This window comes from Onychostruthus taczanowskii, unplaced genomic scaffold (genome assembly GCF_017590055.1).
Source record: "Onychostruthus taczanowskii isolate IOZ18803 unplaced genomic scaffold, ASM1759005v1 scaffold1, whole genome shotgun sequence".
NCBI lineage: Eukaryota > Metazoa > Chordata > Aves > Passeriformes > Passeridae > Onychostruthus > Onychostruthus taczanowskii.
The window spans coordinates 27,363,292-27,378,100 of NW_024496525.1; positions in this window are offsets into that span (position 1 = coordinate 27,363,292).

Below are 14,809 nucleotides of genomic sequence, written 5' to 3' on the forward strand. Positions count from 1 at the left end.
AAGCAATGCTTATTTCCTGAAGAGAGAGATGAGGGTCTAAAACAAAACCCAAAGGTGAGATAATTATCAATGAATGTGGGCTATTGGGCTTCCAGTGCCCAAGGGCACATTCTGAACTTTTCTGATCTTTTCTTTAGCATTGTAGAGGTACCTGAATTGCCTTAATCCTTTGCTGATTCCATGAATTACATTTTCTCCTCGTGGAGGAGGGTTAGTGGGTTTGACATTCACTTAAACTCATTCCCTACCACTTCCTGACCTGAAATCTGTTTTCCAAATTGGCTGTGAGGTGAGCCTGGTGTAGGGATTTAACTCTGTAGACCAATCTTTCATGGACCATTTCCTTTCCCTATACCTTAAGCCTCTGAGTTTGACTATTACAAATGCTTCACTGTGTGGTTCACTGTAGGTATTCCAAATAAGGCAGGCTTTTTGTAGAAAGTTAAATACATTATATTCCCTTTTTATATTCCCATTATTTGAGAAGTGACAGAGATTGTTCTGCTACTTTCTTAAAGATTCTGTGTTGCACTGCTTTAATTTTGAGGGGCTGATGACCAACAGCAGGACACCAGGGCTGCTGGCTTATAGGCAGTGAGACAGGGCTTCTTGAGTATCCTTTCATGGAAGTCATCTGTTACTCTACTAGCTTTTCTTAATAGTGGGGAATATTTTGCCTGGAAAAATATATCCATACACTATTAATGTAAAAAAGATTTAGAATGATTTACCACTGAAAACTGACTCTGACTCCTGAATTGTTAATAATAAAGAAGATCAGCAGGATGTGTAACCCTTCCACTTGTCTTGTTATGTTGCTCCTGTATTTAGCTGTAGAGGTGTACATACAAAAATTGCTTCCCTACTAAAACCAGCTAGAGAAACTTGTCCCTCCATTAGGGAAAGTAGAAGATAATATATTTAGTACTGCAAAATATAGATTACTGAAAACTTGATGCCTAAATGTACTTCTATAACAATACTACTTTAAGATAATTTTAAACTATTTTATGGTTACTGATTGACTGTTCTAATCAAGATTCTAAAAACTCTGTCTCAAATGGAAATGCAGATGAGGGGTAAAACCAAGATTTCTTGTTGCTGTAGAAAACCTTCAAACTTATTTTTTATATCCTTCCTGAAGTCAAAATATTCAAGTCAGTGACATTTCAGAGAGTCTTTGCCCAAAGAAACGAAACCTTGTAAATTATTCCCTGAGTATTGTCATATCTGTAAAGTTTCAGCCTGGCTTATCACTTTCTTTTGTGTAGGCAATTATTGCTTACTGGTTTTAATTGCTGTTCTTCTGGCTATAGTAGGCAAGGTGAGTACACAAATGATAGAATGGCCTGGGTTGGAAGGGATATCAAAGATCATCTAGTTCCAGCCCCCCACCTTCCACTAGGCCAGTTGCTCAAATTTCCATCTAGCCTGGCCTTGAACTCTTCCAGGGACAAGGCAATTACAACTTCTCTGGAAAACCTGTTCCAGTTCCTTATCACCCTCAGAGTAAAGAATTTCTTCCTAACATCTGATCTAAATCTGCCTTCTTTCAGTTTGAAGCCATTCCCCCTTGTGCTGTATTTAGATGCTCTTGTAAATAGTGTCTCTCTGTCTTTCCTGGAGGCTCCCTTTAGATGCTGCAAGGCTGGAATTGGGTCACCCTGAAGGCTTCTCTTCTCCAGGCTGAACAGATCCAGTGCTCTCAGCTTTTCCTCACAGGAGATGTGCTCTAACCCCCTAATCAACTTTGTGGCCCTCTTCTGGACTGGTTCTGACTACTGAGTTTTGCTGCTGCTGTGTTTCTGTTGCTAGGTGTACCACTCATCTGCATGAAATATTTTTATTCCCTAAAAAACTTGCCTCAGAATTGTTCAAATAAAGAGGATAGCAACTACTTACAAAGATGTGGTAAAATGTAATTGGCAAATCAGACTGGCAAATCTTTCTTCATTTTTGTACAAATAGTTTTAATTTAGCTTTTTGCTTTCTAAATTAAGAATGGGCATTTTAAAATAGCAAACTAAAAATGAAAAAAAAGAGATTTGAATTGCCAAAAGAAACAGTTGGAAAAATATTTGTCATACAAGTATTTTGAAAGAATAAACCATTCCACCACATTTATTAGCAAAACCATATTTGTAAATCATCTTTAGCATGGCAAAACTTGATGTTAATTATTATAAATAATAATTAACATATAATTAATAACAATAATTATATAAAAGACTGGAAAGTTTTTAAAATTACAATCTGAAAAATATGCAAGACAGCAAGTTCAGAACCTAAAGCTATAAATACACAAGGGAATAGTTATTTAACATGTGCTGTAATTTGCACTATTTAAATCTAATATTAGAGCTGTGTCTTTTTTATGTCAAATCTGGAGTGCTTCAGCAATAGTAGATATAAATGGTCATTTCTGCATTTGCTGAAATAGACTGTATTGTATATTATAATAATGCTATGTAGATTTAATCCTGTTAACTGAGATCTTTCTCATTATATGAGTAGGACAAAGAAAAAATGTTTTAATTTCCTTACATTCAGTAAAGACAAACTATGTTTAAGTTTCTGTAAATACCTGCAAAGACTAGCAACATGCAATAATGTTTGTCAAAAAGGATGATGTGCTTTGACTTAACTTTCCCAGTTAACAGGTTCAGTCCAGTCTATTTTTTGTAATGGAGAGGAAAAATTCAATAATATTATTATATATTATTATTATAATAATATTATATTATTCAATATCATTTTGTGTCATTTAGGGGAACCAAGACTGTAGAATCAAGGGAAGGAAAGGAAATCGTAATAACTGTTCAAATAATTTTAGTCTGAGAAGCAAATAGATTTGACTGCAGTGCCCAACCCCCCCAACTGTATTTGTGTACACTGGTTCAGAGTTTAAGATTCAGATAACACTCAGTATTCAAATTTGTCATGAGCCATATGTGCAGGTGAGAAATTGCAACGTTTTGAACTGTTTAAAATTCATTTTATTTGAAACTGTGCTTCAAAACCAGAACGGTCCTGCTAAAATTCTAAACATCACTTGAGTCTTTAACAGTATTTCTAGGGATATTTTGAGCAGAGCTAATTTTAAGTACAGGTAGTTAGCTGGAGTTTAGACCACTTATCAGCTAAACAACTTGTATCACGTTTACATCCAACTTGATTATGATATTTGTTTTTAGTAGGAAATCGTGTGCATAGCATTGCTTAATTTTATTTTGCTTATAATTAGGATGGCACACACAGCACTCAGAAAGAGAAGAAAGTGTAACATTTTAAGTGTGTGCTTCTGTAACAGTGCTTTGTGTTGATGTATTAGTGTATAAAAAGAATTGAGTACAGGGTAGGAATGGACAGTACCAGTCTGCTGTTTTTATATAAGACATAAACCTAAGCCCATATTTCAGCACCCTGGGGTTTGCTTATTTCACTTTCTCGTATTCTTGATGGCCAATTGTGGAGGCAGCTGTGAACCAAGAAAGTTTTGTGCTGAGGTTAGGTCTCAATGGGAAGCAGGGCTGCTGGGGTCTAGACAATCCCCATCCTATCTATCTTCAGTGTATTATCTTCTTTCACCACCCAGCCTGCTAAAAGTTTTACAAGCCTATTGTTTCCTAGCCAATGATGTACTTTGGAATAACCTTTAATTTAGCAGGCTGTCTTTATCAGCCCACAGTGCTTTTTGTTCTGTGCAAAATCAAACTAGTGTTCGCTAACCCAAAAGCTGTGGAAATACTGAGGAGAGAAACCAAGAAAAACAAAACAGATTAGGACAAGATTTGCTTTCAGAGAACCTATTTCTGTCAGAAGGGGATGGATAAATAAAATAATATTTCAATAATTTATGCAGTGCACACAGGGAAACATTGGAAACGTGAAACAAAAACGACATGTAAAGAACAATTGAAGTTGATAACCGCTTTAATCAGCTCAGGTGATAGTTCTAGAATAAATGGAACTATGACTCCTGTTTTCTGCTCATGAATGGCAAAAGACTTTTGGTTATGTATCCTTCTCCCAAAAGTTCACTGCAGTCTTGTTCTTCTCACTGCAGTGTGGGCCCAGATGAGGTGTGGCCATGACCTAGGTATGAACTCTCTCCTTATCCCCAAGGGGCAGCATGAATCCCCTTGCAAGGCTGTCAGCCTGAAGCTGGGGGAAACAGGCACCTGGCAGTCAGCCCTCAGCTCAAGATGCATTTTGGGAGCACGGTTAGGTCAGTGCCTGACTTCCTCTGTGCCTCAGTTTACCTGCCTGTAGGTGAAGGGGTTCGTTTGCTCCCTTGGGTAATCATGAAGTATAAGGAATACTTATGCAGAGATCATGCTCTGGCAACTTTTAAACCTTTGCTCTCCCTGCTGAGTGATGAGCACCTCTGCCTCCTTTCCTCTCCTTCAGCTCTGCACATCCTTTTGACCACAACATTCGCCCTCAGATTCTTCTGTCAGCTCAGTATGAAAAGAGAAGTTGCTATGGCATCAGCTTAGTGCTCACAGAGAAGGCAAAGAGAAGCAAGCAGGGCTGTCTGGGGCTCTGGAGGTGGCAGGGCCGGGTGGGAAGGCAGCCGGAGGTCTCGAGGTGACACTGGGGAAGAGCACCTGCAGCCGTGCAGCCACTCTGTGCAGGGGCCGGGGTCTGGCAGTCCCTCAGTGCAAACCCTGAGCCTTGGGCTCTTGCGGCATTTTTGTGGAGGCACGCTATTGTTTTGCAAGGATTCTTTGTGCTGGCTGCTGGCTTTTGTTGACCTGCTGGAGGCAGGGGCAGGTCACTTGTGTCACAGCCCGACCCAGCCTGGAGGTGGGCGCAGGAGGTGGCAGCCGTGGGAGACTGGGGACCCCGCGTTGGCTTGGAAAGGTCGGGTCCCAAATGGCTGGGACAGGGAAGATGCTGGCATGTCACTGGGTGAGGCTGCTGAAGAAGTTGAAGCCTCTTTTCCTCTCTCCCTCTGCTTCTCTTTCCCCTCCATTTCTGCCTGCCCACCGCCCCCCCAAACCCCCGCCCCCCCAGCCCTTTGTCGACACTTGATCATTTACATCAAGTTGACATTCGCAGAGTTTACTCAGGGGTCTGTAATTGTATTCTTTCACCGGTTCTGCATTACCAACCATGAAAATGGAATCTTATCATCCTTGACCAATTTTTAATGTACAAAATGATTTGGCCGAGGTTCAAAGGGAGTCACAATTGAAATCAGGTGAATGATACATGTAGGAGGTTTTTTTTTCAGTTTCTCCGTGCCTTGATTTGATTTTTCTCTTAGGCATACAGGGAGATGTGGCTTATTTTTATAAGTGTGTGTGTGTACAAGCCATATAAATGCATGTATATACTCTGCACATATATTGAGGCACTATCCACCTATCTATATTTTGTGTACATATCACTCAAATTTACCTATTTGCAATGCAATGGATGACAATGAAGTTTGCTCTAATCCCTAAAAAGCAATCAAAGAATTGGAACAGGGTTAAAGCCTGCTGATAGTGCACTGCGATTAATAGGACATTATTAAATAGCCCCCCTCCTTCAGCTCCTCTTCCCTCCCCCCACTCCCCCACCATCTTGCCAGATGAAAAGAGGCCTGGGAGACAAAATAAATAAATAAATGAGGTTACATTTACATTATAAAGAATAGGGAAGAAAACAATAGGGAATCCTCCTCACTGAAAAGCATACCATTTCCAAAGGGACAGAGTCGTCAAAGTATGAGGGGGCGAAGGGGAGTTCCTGCTCTCACATATCATTAGAATGTTTTTTATCTTTTGGCAGTTTCATATTGTGAATAATATGGACATTTATAACTCAGTCAAGCTGCTTCTTTCAAGAGTACAGTTCCTTAAGATCAAGGAATCTATCAACTTACATAGCTCCCTTAGCTATCTTATCTAAGTGCCTCACAAACAGGAATGTATTTATCCTTACAATCCCTGGGCAGAAGGAAAATGTTCTTGTCTCCATTTTATAGATTGAAGAGAATGACAAAGAGATTTGGGGCCTCAAAACTGGTTTTGGAGGGCCTGGCCTGAGGCACCCAGGACTTTCTACCTTTCCTCTTCTGTAGGAGCTGCTCCCTGTTTTTCTGCCCAGATGGTAGACACCTTATCTGAATTAAATGAATGGTTTCTGAAAACTATACTGAAGAAATACCAGGTTTGACATTACTGAGTCACTGGCCATTTTTTAGGACAAGTGACTTCCTTGAGTCACTTGAGAGAGCCAAAGTGGTTCCAGAAGCTCTTAGGGTTAATATTTGGCAATGGGACAATGACATGACTCGTAAGAAAGTATATCTTTGGTGGGGATTTGTAGTGTTGGAGTAACTGGTAAAACATTCAGCATTCCAGGTTGTTGGTCCGATGATGTCCAAGTCAAATGTCAGTTCTGGGAAAAAGATGTAACCTGGAAGTGTGCTGTATGCAATATCCATTTGTGTTAATTGGCAAGTTGAGTTTTTTGATGTTCTTAAATAATTTGCAATTTTAATAGTATTTGGATTCTAGAGAAACTCGCCCTGAAATAATTGACCACCACTAAACAGAAAAAACTCCTTTAAGCAATCATCAATTTCTCTAATTTTTGGTTGAACTCCAGAACTGGGAAGATTTGTGACGTCACTGTTCTCATACCCTTTTTTTTTTTCTTTGCTGTGGAATAAGAAGTGTAAAACCTGTGCTTCTAAAAGTAGCTTCGATTTAAACTGTGATCTTCTGTATAAAATGTTATGGGAAAAATTAAAAATGTCCCTGTAAACCATGTGTCTTTTAATGGTGATTTAATGGCAAAATATAGGCACCTCTTAAACACTCACACTCATTGAAATGCTTCTTTCTCATTGCATACTCTATTTCTCATCTCATTTCTGTAGTTGTGAGTTTGTGTTAAAGACTAGAGATTAGCCTGACCAGAACAAAATTATTGTTCATCTCCCACATGTATTCAGATAGTTTTGATGTTTTATGGTGAACAGTGTTACTAAAAAGGATTTGCATACTCCCTTTGGAGTTGTTCTGGCAGGGTGGTTTCCAGTCTGCGGTCGACACATTGCACACACAACAACTTGGAAAATGCAGTTATTGCTGTACTTCAGAAGTATCCAGTGACAGATCTAAAAATGTGATGATGGTTAAGCACTGGCTCAAAGATGACAAAAATCAAAGAAAGCTCTTCTATGCAAAGCTTTGTTTCCATAGTCTGTCTTCTTGGAAAAGTGCATGTTAGTGACAGAAGTAGTAGGCTAAGCTACTTCTCTCATATGCAAACCTTGTAATGAGAGAAATCAACAGAGCTGCAATTGTAAATAAGAGTTTCCTTGATGCAAAGAGAAAGGCAATGTTTTCTAAGGGATGGGAAACAAACTAACAAGTAATTCCTCCTTGGAATTCTGGACAATGCTTGACACGTTTGGTGATTGTCCTGAGAAACATGTTTGGGAACAGCTCTCTATTTTCAAAGGAAAGCTTTGGATCTTGTTTATTTGATGGGGGTGGATAGGATGTAGAAACATGATAGTGCAGCTATTTTAATGTAATTTTCATGAAACTAAAATAATGTTATTTCTGCCCAGCAAAAAGAGTACAAGAAAACAAAGATATATACACTAAGATACTGGCAAGGTGAGCAGTGTTCATTTTCTATATTCCTTAGCCTGGCACTGTGTGTGCTATGTGAGCTCACAATGTCCATGTGTGCTGAAGTTTTGTTGAGCACGTTTCAGACAAGAGACAAACTTTACACATCGGCAACCTGGCTGTGACTGACTTCAACAAAATCATTGCCAGTAACCTGGGAAACTGAAAGACAGTGCTGCTGGTGGCTGTCAGGATGATAATGGCTCTGATTCTGGCAAAGCTGAGGTGGGTTCCAGATTGTTGAGCTATTTGTACAAATATTGAGTTAATAGGTTCTTGAATTCTGATATTTAATGATCTAAGTATGGTTAAAGACTTCAGCTTTCTTTTGTCTTTGTTGTGGTACAAATCCTTGAAATGATATAAAAAAAATATTAGCACTGATTTCTCTGCTTTAGGTATTATTTCAATATGATAACTTCTTCATTTAGCTTTATTGTAAAAATGATTATGTATATAGCATATCATAACTCAAGATGGTTTTGGTCACAGTGATAGAGAGGATAGTAATATATAGCCTTTGCTAAATAAGAATGAGATGAAAATTTATATCAGGCTATAAGTATCATAATGAATACAATAAAGTGTGCTTTTAGCTGTTGATTTTTATTATTGTAGGATCACTTGTATCACAGGAGCATTCCTGACATTTGCCAGAGTTAGAAAGATTTATCCTTGGGCTAAAAGGAAATGCCACAGGCAGAAAGTGTGATAAATTGTGAGAGTTTTTCACAGTAGATTATTTAGAATTAATACTAAAAGAAAGGCAACAGAACAGAACCACTAGAGCCTCCAACAAATCAGTTCTGGAACCAAAATATCATGACTACTTACTTAACTACTTTTATTTTAGTTTGGAGGAGCTATGAATGAAAAAGAAAAGCTTGTTAATGAAATCTCAAAAAAAAAAAAAGGTAGAATTGCAGGTAATTAAATTACTCCCTTTGGGATACTAAAATTTCACAAGAGATATGTTAATCTTTGGAGAAAAGGAAACTTGAGAATTATCCATAAAAAAGTAATAAAACTCGAAGTAAAAGCTGGTCCAAACGTTCTGATGCAGCTGATGGAAAACAGACAATTTCACAAAAATTATTCTGCATATAAACTTAAATTTTTTGAATGCCATTCAGCAATTCAGCATGGTGAGGTACCTAGAAAGCCAAAACTGATAAAAAATTGAGTTTTGTTCTCACAAAAGATATAGAAGCATATGAATAACAAAACATAAAATCATTGAGGAAATAAAAATTTCAAAAATATTGTCTTTGCAGAAGATAAGAGTTTTTTATTTTTATATTTTCAATTATTTCATCATTAAACTGCATGTGCTGAGAATCTTACTAGAATTCCAGTTTGGATGTAGGATGCCTCAGTCAGCTCCATATATTGGGTTCACAGCTGAGTTTTAGTTTCTGTAATGCAGCTGCTGGGGGCTGTGCATTCTTGCTGTAGGGTTTTTGTGGAAGGGTGAAAAAAAGGTGGTTCTAGCCCTGTTTCAGCTTTTTGCCTAAATCAGAGTTGGTGCATGGATTGACTACAAAGACACGAAGACAAAGCAGCCCAGCAAAAAGGTAGGGAGTAAAACCTTGCTTTTATGTTTCTACAATGAAAAATACCTACCAATGTGGGAAAAAAACCATAATAATTTTCAAAGAACATTTTGGGCATTCAAAAATTGCAGACCACATGTGGGCAATGTCAGGAAACATGAGTTGCAGTCAGAATTTCTGCTATTCTTATCCACGGCCAGGTATAAAGTGTGTGTCTTCTCCACTTGTCTTTTTGAGGTTGTTCTGTTGTGTACAGAAGCAGCCAGGACCTTAGGGAGGTTGTCCTTTTCATGCAGGCAGAACAGGTTTGGGCTGCATTCCTAGGGCAGCTGTATTTTATGCAGTGGAGTAAGCAATTTCTTGCTGAGTTGAATCACACATATGTTACTTGCTATTGTCCATGAATAACTTTGGGAAAGATGTTGTATGTCTATCCACTTCCTAATCCTTCCTTTTTCCTTCTTTCATTCTTTTTGCACTGAGACTGTTTAGTGCTAACATATATAGAATTCTTTTTGTCTAGGTTCACATAACATATCTATTATTGGAAATTCGTAGTACTTAGACAAATATATATCTGGGCAAATATTAGAATAATTTATAGTTTAAAATTTGGGATTTGGAAATATTAATATATAAAATGAGACGCAGCTGAGTATCTGTGAAATGGGAAGAAATTTTTGGGGACATGAGAGAGTTGTATCAGAGAAAGGCTGTGGGCTGAGCCCCAAAACTCTTTACATAAAAAAGTCAGATTACCCACCTTGTAAATATGTTTTTGGATTTTAGCTTTCTATTGTCTCTCAAAGCCTTTTATCAAATAGGCACATTTCTTAAATTAAATTACTTGTTTAAGGAGCACTGGAGACCTGTCCCATTTCACCTGAAACCCAAGCTGAGTTATTTTCTGGCCCTTGTCAGGTCTAAAATTTTTCAGGATTTAGCTATCTCTGTGAAAATCCTCTGCCACCAAAAATCAATGCAGAAGACACTGGATTTTTACCTGGGTGAGGCAGAAATGACAGTAGCTACACACAGTGAGTAGTGTGCCCTTACTGGCTTTTCTGAGTAGACCCATGTGTGAAACACCCCAAGAGGCCACAGTTATGTGGAAGGGAAGCACCTCTCTCTTTCAGCCTCCAGTCAAGCAAGGGTCTGCATGCCAAGAGTATAATCTTTTGCTTCTTTTTTATATTTTACTCATTATGTGAGACACTGTCAAGTCAATCTAATATCAAACCAGAGATTTTGTAAATCAATGATGTATAAAGCCTGGCAGCACCAGAAAAACATCCATGACATTAAAAAAGTCTGGAGGAATCTTAATTTTAAAGATGCAGCATTGCTCTGCATTGTTTGTTACTCAGACATCACTGTATATTCATGTGTGAAAAAGAGGCAGGGAACCTGATTAGAAAGAGGCACAATCAATAAAAGTGAGATTGATCTGCCCTTCCTTCAGTCTTTATGTACAAAAATTACATAGAATGGGGAGATGTGACTTTGTTTTGATAATCCTATGCCTTTTGAATAAAAGTGAGATTTTTTTTTTTAATATAAAAATGAGATTACAAGTCTTTATGTTGTTATCACTTTTCTTGCATATATTTTGTACTTCTAGTGCATTTGCAAAATTCAGAACAATTTTTGGCCTTCAGTTCTTTAGATTATTGAAGACACTACTTGGAAAGGGAGTGAACTGATTAGAACTTTTATTTGGGGCTGATCAAGAAGGTTTGAAGGTCTTCTAGATGAGTTTGCAGTTTGGTCTTCTCATAATGTTGCTGTTAAGTTCATCCTGAAACAACTTGCAAGTCAAAGCAGTAGCATCCAATAAATCAAGGTATATGATGCTGGGGCCAAACTTCATGGCTACACATGATAAATACCTAGTTAAAGTTACAACTCTGTTAAATATCCATGCTTGACTCTAGTGAGAACCTTAGTGTACTTTAAAAGTGCTTGAAAGGAATTGGAGTTCATCTCTCATAGATTGAGTTAATTGCACCCTTGGTTTAAAAAACAAAGACTTTTTGTCTTTGAATCCTTACCCCTGACAGCTTCTTTCTAGTTATCAAGCCCTTCCATTCTACTTTTATTATCTTCTTCCTTCTGTACCATTTTCCCAATCAAGTCCTGTTTCATTTCCTCTTACCCACTTTTTCTCTGATCTCTATAGCCACCTTGGAGCAGCTCACTCTGCCTCTTCAGAGAGGCCCAGGAACAAGTTGTATTTTTGTCTACTTTTAATCCCTTCAGGTGTATTAAAATAGTTGAAAACACAATGTTAAAATGAAAGGGTGGCCAACCAGAAAAGCTTCCATTTAATCAAAACATATGGAGAAACGAACTTGATTAAATGTAATGGTAATTGAATCTACTAGAGGCTAAAATACTTCTAATAATTTTGCTTCTCAAGATACCTGCTTCTTCCAAGAAGATGTGCAAAGCCACCTGCAATTTTATTGAATCCCACAACTTGCTTATTTTGATGACATGCAGTAATTTATCTGCATTTACCAAATGTTGGGAGAGTTTATAGACAGAATAGCAGTGCTTTTTGTTGTTCTCTGGTCTTGTCTCTATAAAATGCCTCAGTGTTTATCCAGAAAATGCAGACCTCTGTGGACAGTTTTTTGTTTAGAGTTTTAGCACTCTTAAATAAACTCTTCCTATTAGCAGATCCCAGTGACATCAGACTGCTGTACCATGTTTAATTGAAAGTGGCAAGCAAACACTGTACAACTGCTTCTAAAATGCCTGGGAGCTATTTGAAAGCTTTAGCATGTTAGAGGGAGAAATGGCCTGGTTCTATCTCCCTTTTTCAGGGAGGGGAGTAGGTGTTGAGAGGGAGAGAAAATTAACCTTCCTGTGCTTCAGAATTGCTTTGTCTATGTGTCCTTAGCCTTTGGTATACTACTAATTTTTGGAGTGATTGAATTTCTGTGGATGCCCCTTCTGTTATGTGATTATCAAAACAACCAAATAATTGCTAACTGACAGTGATTTTGGTCAGGTCCTATTTATTTTTAATTGGTTTTATAGGGTTTGACTGTGCTAGTGCACTTGTTTGTGCTATAAAATAATGTACCATGTGTGAGAGAGACCAAGAGCCCATGGTAATAGTCTTAGACACTTAAACAAATTTAAGAAAGGGCACTCCCTATTCTCTGTACTGAGAACTAAATGGCAGCCTGGTGCCAGCAGTAAGAAGTGACATTTATAGCATCTAACAGTTAGGAAACCTGCAGATAAGCTACCCTTGCATTTCCTGGTAGGAGTCCTTCTGGCAAGGAAGATCAACTTTAGTAGGTTAAGAAACTATTTTTTCAGTCTTTAATATAAAGGAAGCATGAGTTTTGTCATTTTAAAATAGTTTTAAATTATACTTAAGTGCTTTATTTAGAATATTGTTGAGGTATTCATATAATAAATCTGTGCTTTCTTTTCACCAAGAAAAAAGTCTGCTGACTAGAATCATAGCCTACTCAAATTCATTGATCTCTTTTTACATCACATCTACTATTTTAAGGGTTTACCCTACAGTTGATGAAATCTGTTAGAGAGCTACTCTTGCTTAGCTGCCTAAGTATTGTGGTTTTAGAATTTTGTGATGAGTCTGTAATTAATCCTGTGGTGCAGCTTTGGCAATTTTCTATGCATTATTCCAAATGGCAAAAGGTAGCAAGTTTACTGTGTGGAACCATGGCTATTTAAGCAGTTAGCATCTTGATACTGCAGGACTTATAATATCATTTCATAGAGAAATGATGGAGCTAAATATTCCTTTAGCCTTACTGATATCAAATTAAATACCTTTTTTTTCTGTGAGATAATTAGTTGATACCCCCAGTGAAGTTCTAATTTATTTTGAAAGAGAAGAAATTGGACTATTGGACATTGTTCCCACCCAATACTGAGCACAAGTGGGGTTTTTTTGTTCCAGCAGCACATGCCTCTTCACAATGTAGCGTTATTCATATTTTAGAGCAGCCTTTAATTTCTATTTAATATGTGGCCGGTGTGTGCAAAGCTCTACTTCACAGTCCAGAGGTGAAACCACAACTACTACACCACAAACTATTCTGGAACTGCAGTGTGTGATCTCAGAGGTCAGTAAGTGGATGATAATAGAAATGGAAAGTAGAAATGGAAAGAGAGAATCACTTATAAAGACGAAAGAAAAAAATAAGTATCTAGAAGGATCTGGAGACTGTAAGCAATGAGACAAGAGAATAACTATCTGACATATTCCAAAGGGAGCATATTGGGTGTGTCTGGCCAGCTTCTGGTAGTGGGGGTCCACAGGGCTGGCATCTGTAGGAAGCTGTGAGCTGCTTCCCCCGTGTCCAGGGCAGCCAATGCCAGCTGGACCTGCCACTGGCTGAGCCCATCAGTTGATGTTGGGAGTACCTCTCAGATAACATATTTAAGAAGTGGAAGAAGTTTTGGCACAACCACAACTTCGGCTGTAGAGAGGAGTGTGAGAGAGAACAGCTTTGCAGACTCAGGTCAGTGCAGGAAAAGAGGGAGGAGGTGCTCTGGACATGGTGATGACCATGGTGAGGCAGCTTTGCCCCTGCAGCCCCTGGAGGAGCACAGGGGAGCAGAGATACACCAGCAGCCCTTGGAGGAGCCCACAATGGAGCAGGTGTCTGCCCAAAGGAGGCTGTGACCCTGTAGGAAGCCTGTGCTGGATCAGGGTCCTTGTCCCAGTCTTGACCAAGTAAACCTCTGTCCAGCTGAGGAGGGCAGTGAGAGACTGGCTTTGGTGGGCACCTGGCATCCTGCCAGGGTCAGCCCACCACAGAGGGATTATCTGGAAGGATTGCAGTCTAGCAAAGTTGTATCTACTGAAAAACATATTCTATTGTTGAACTCTATTGTGTTTATAAGTCTTCATTCAGGTGAACTATTCCACTGGCCACAGATGGATGGCTTCTCTGAAAAGATTTCTTGACATAGTTTTCTATGTAGGCCTCTTAGACTGCAAAATTCTCTGGCAAGAAAAGAAAATGAGGTTCCAGTAGGGAAAATGTTTAGTAATGGTTTGGATGAAACCCTGAGTAATTAATTCTGGAGGATGGTCATTCTGTGGAAGGCAGAAGTCTTTCATGGGTCCCTTTCTTAAACAGTAGATCTGAGGTTAGGACTAAACTAAAGAGTTGAAATTGTCCTAATTCTGTAAAACCTCAGCCATGTTCTGACTTGGTATTGTGGCAAGAAATAATTGTACCTTTTCTGCCTCCTGCACTGCGGCTTCAATTGCCAAGGAAATGTGAACCACAGGGGAAAAGCATGCTCCAGCCAAGGTCTGGATCTGGACACAAGGGGCAGCAAGGGCCTGGTATGGGGCACAGTTCACATAGTCCATAATAGTATCAAGAAGGAATAGAAGTAGAGACATGCCTGATTCTCCTAATTAAATTACTTTGTGTTAGATATTTATATTTCAATGAATAGTTTACTGACAGTGCAGTATTCTGACCTTGTGAAACAGAGTGACAATTCTTAACAATAAAAATCTTTTGAAGACTTTAAGGCTGCTTTATTTTTTTCTTCTTTTTTCCCCCCACTTTCCCCACCCCAATCTCACCCCCATCAAAACAACCAAAT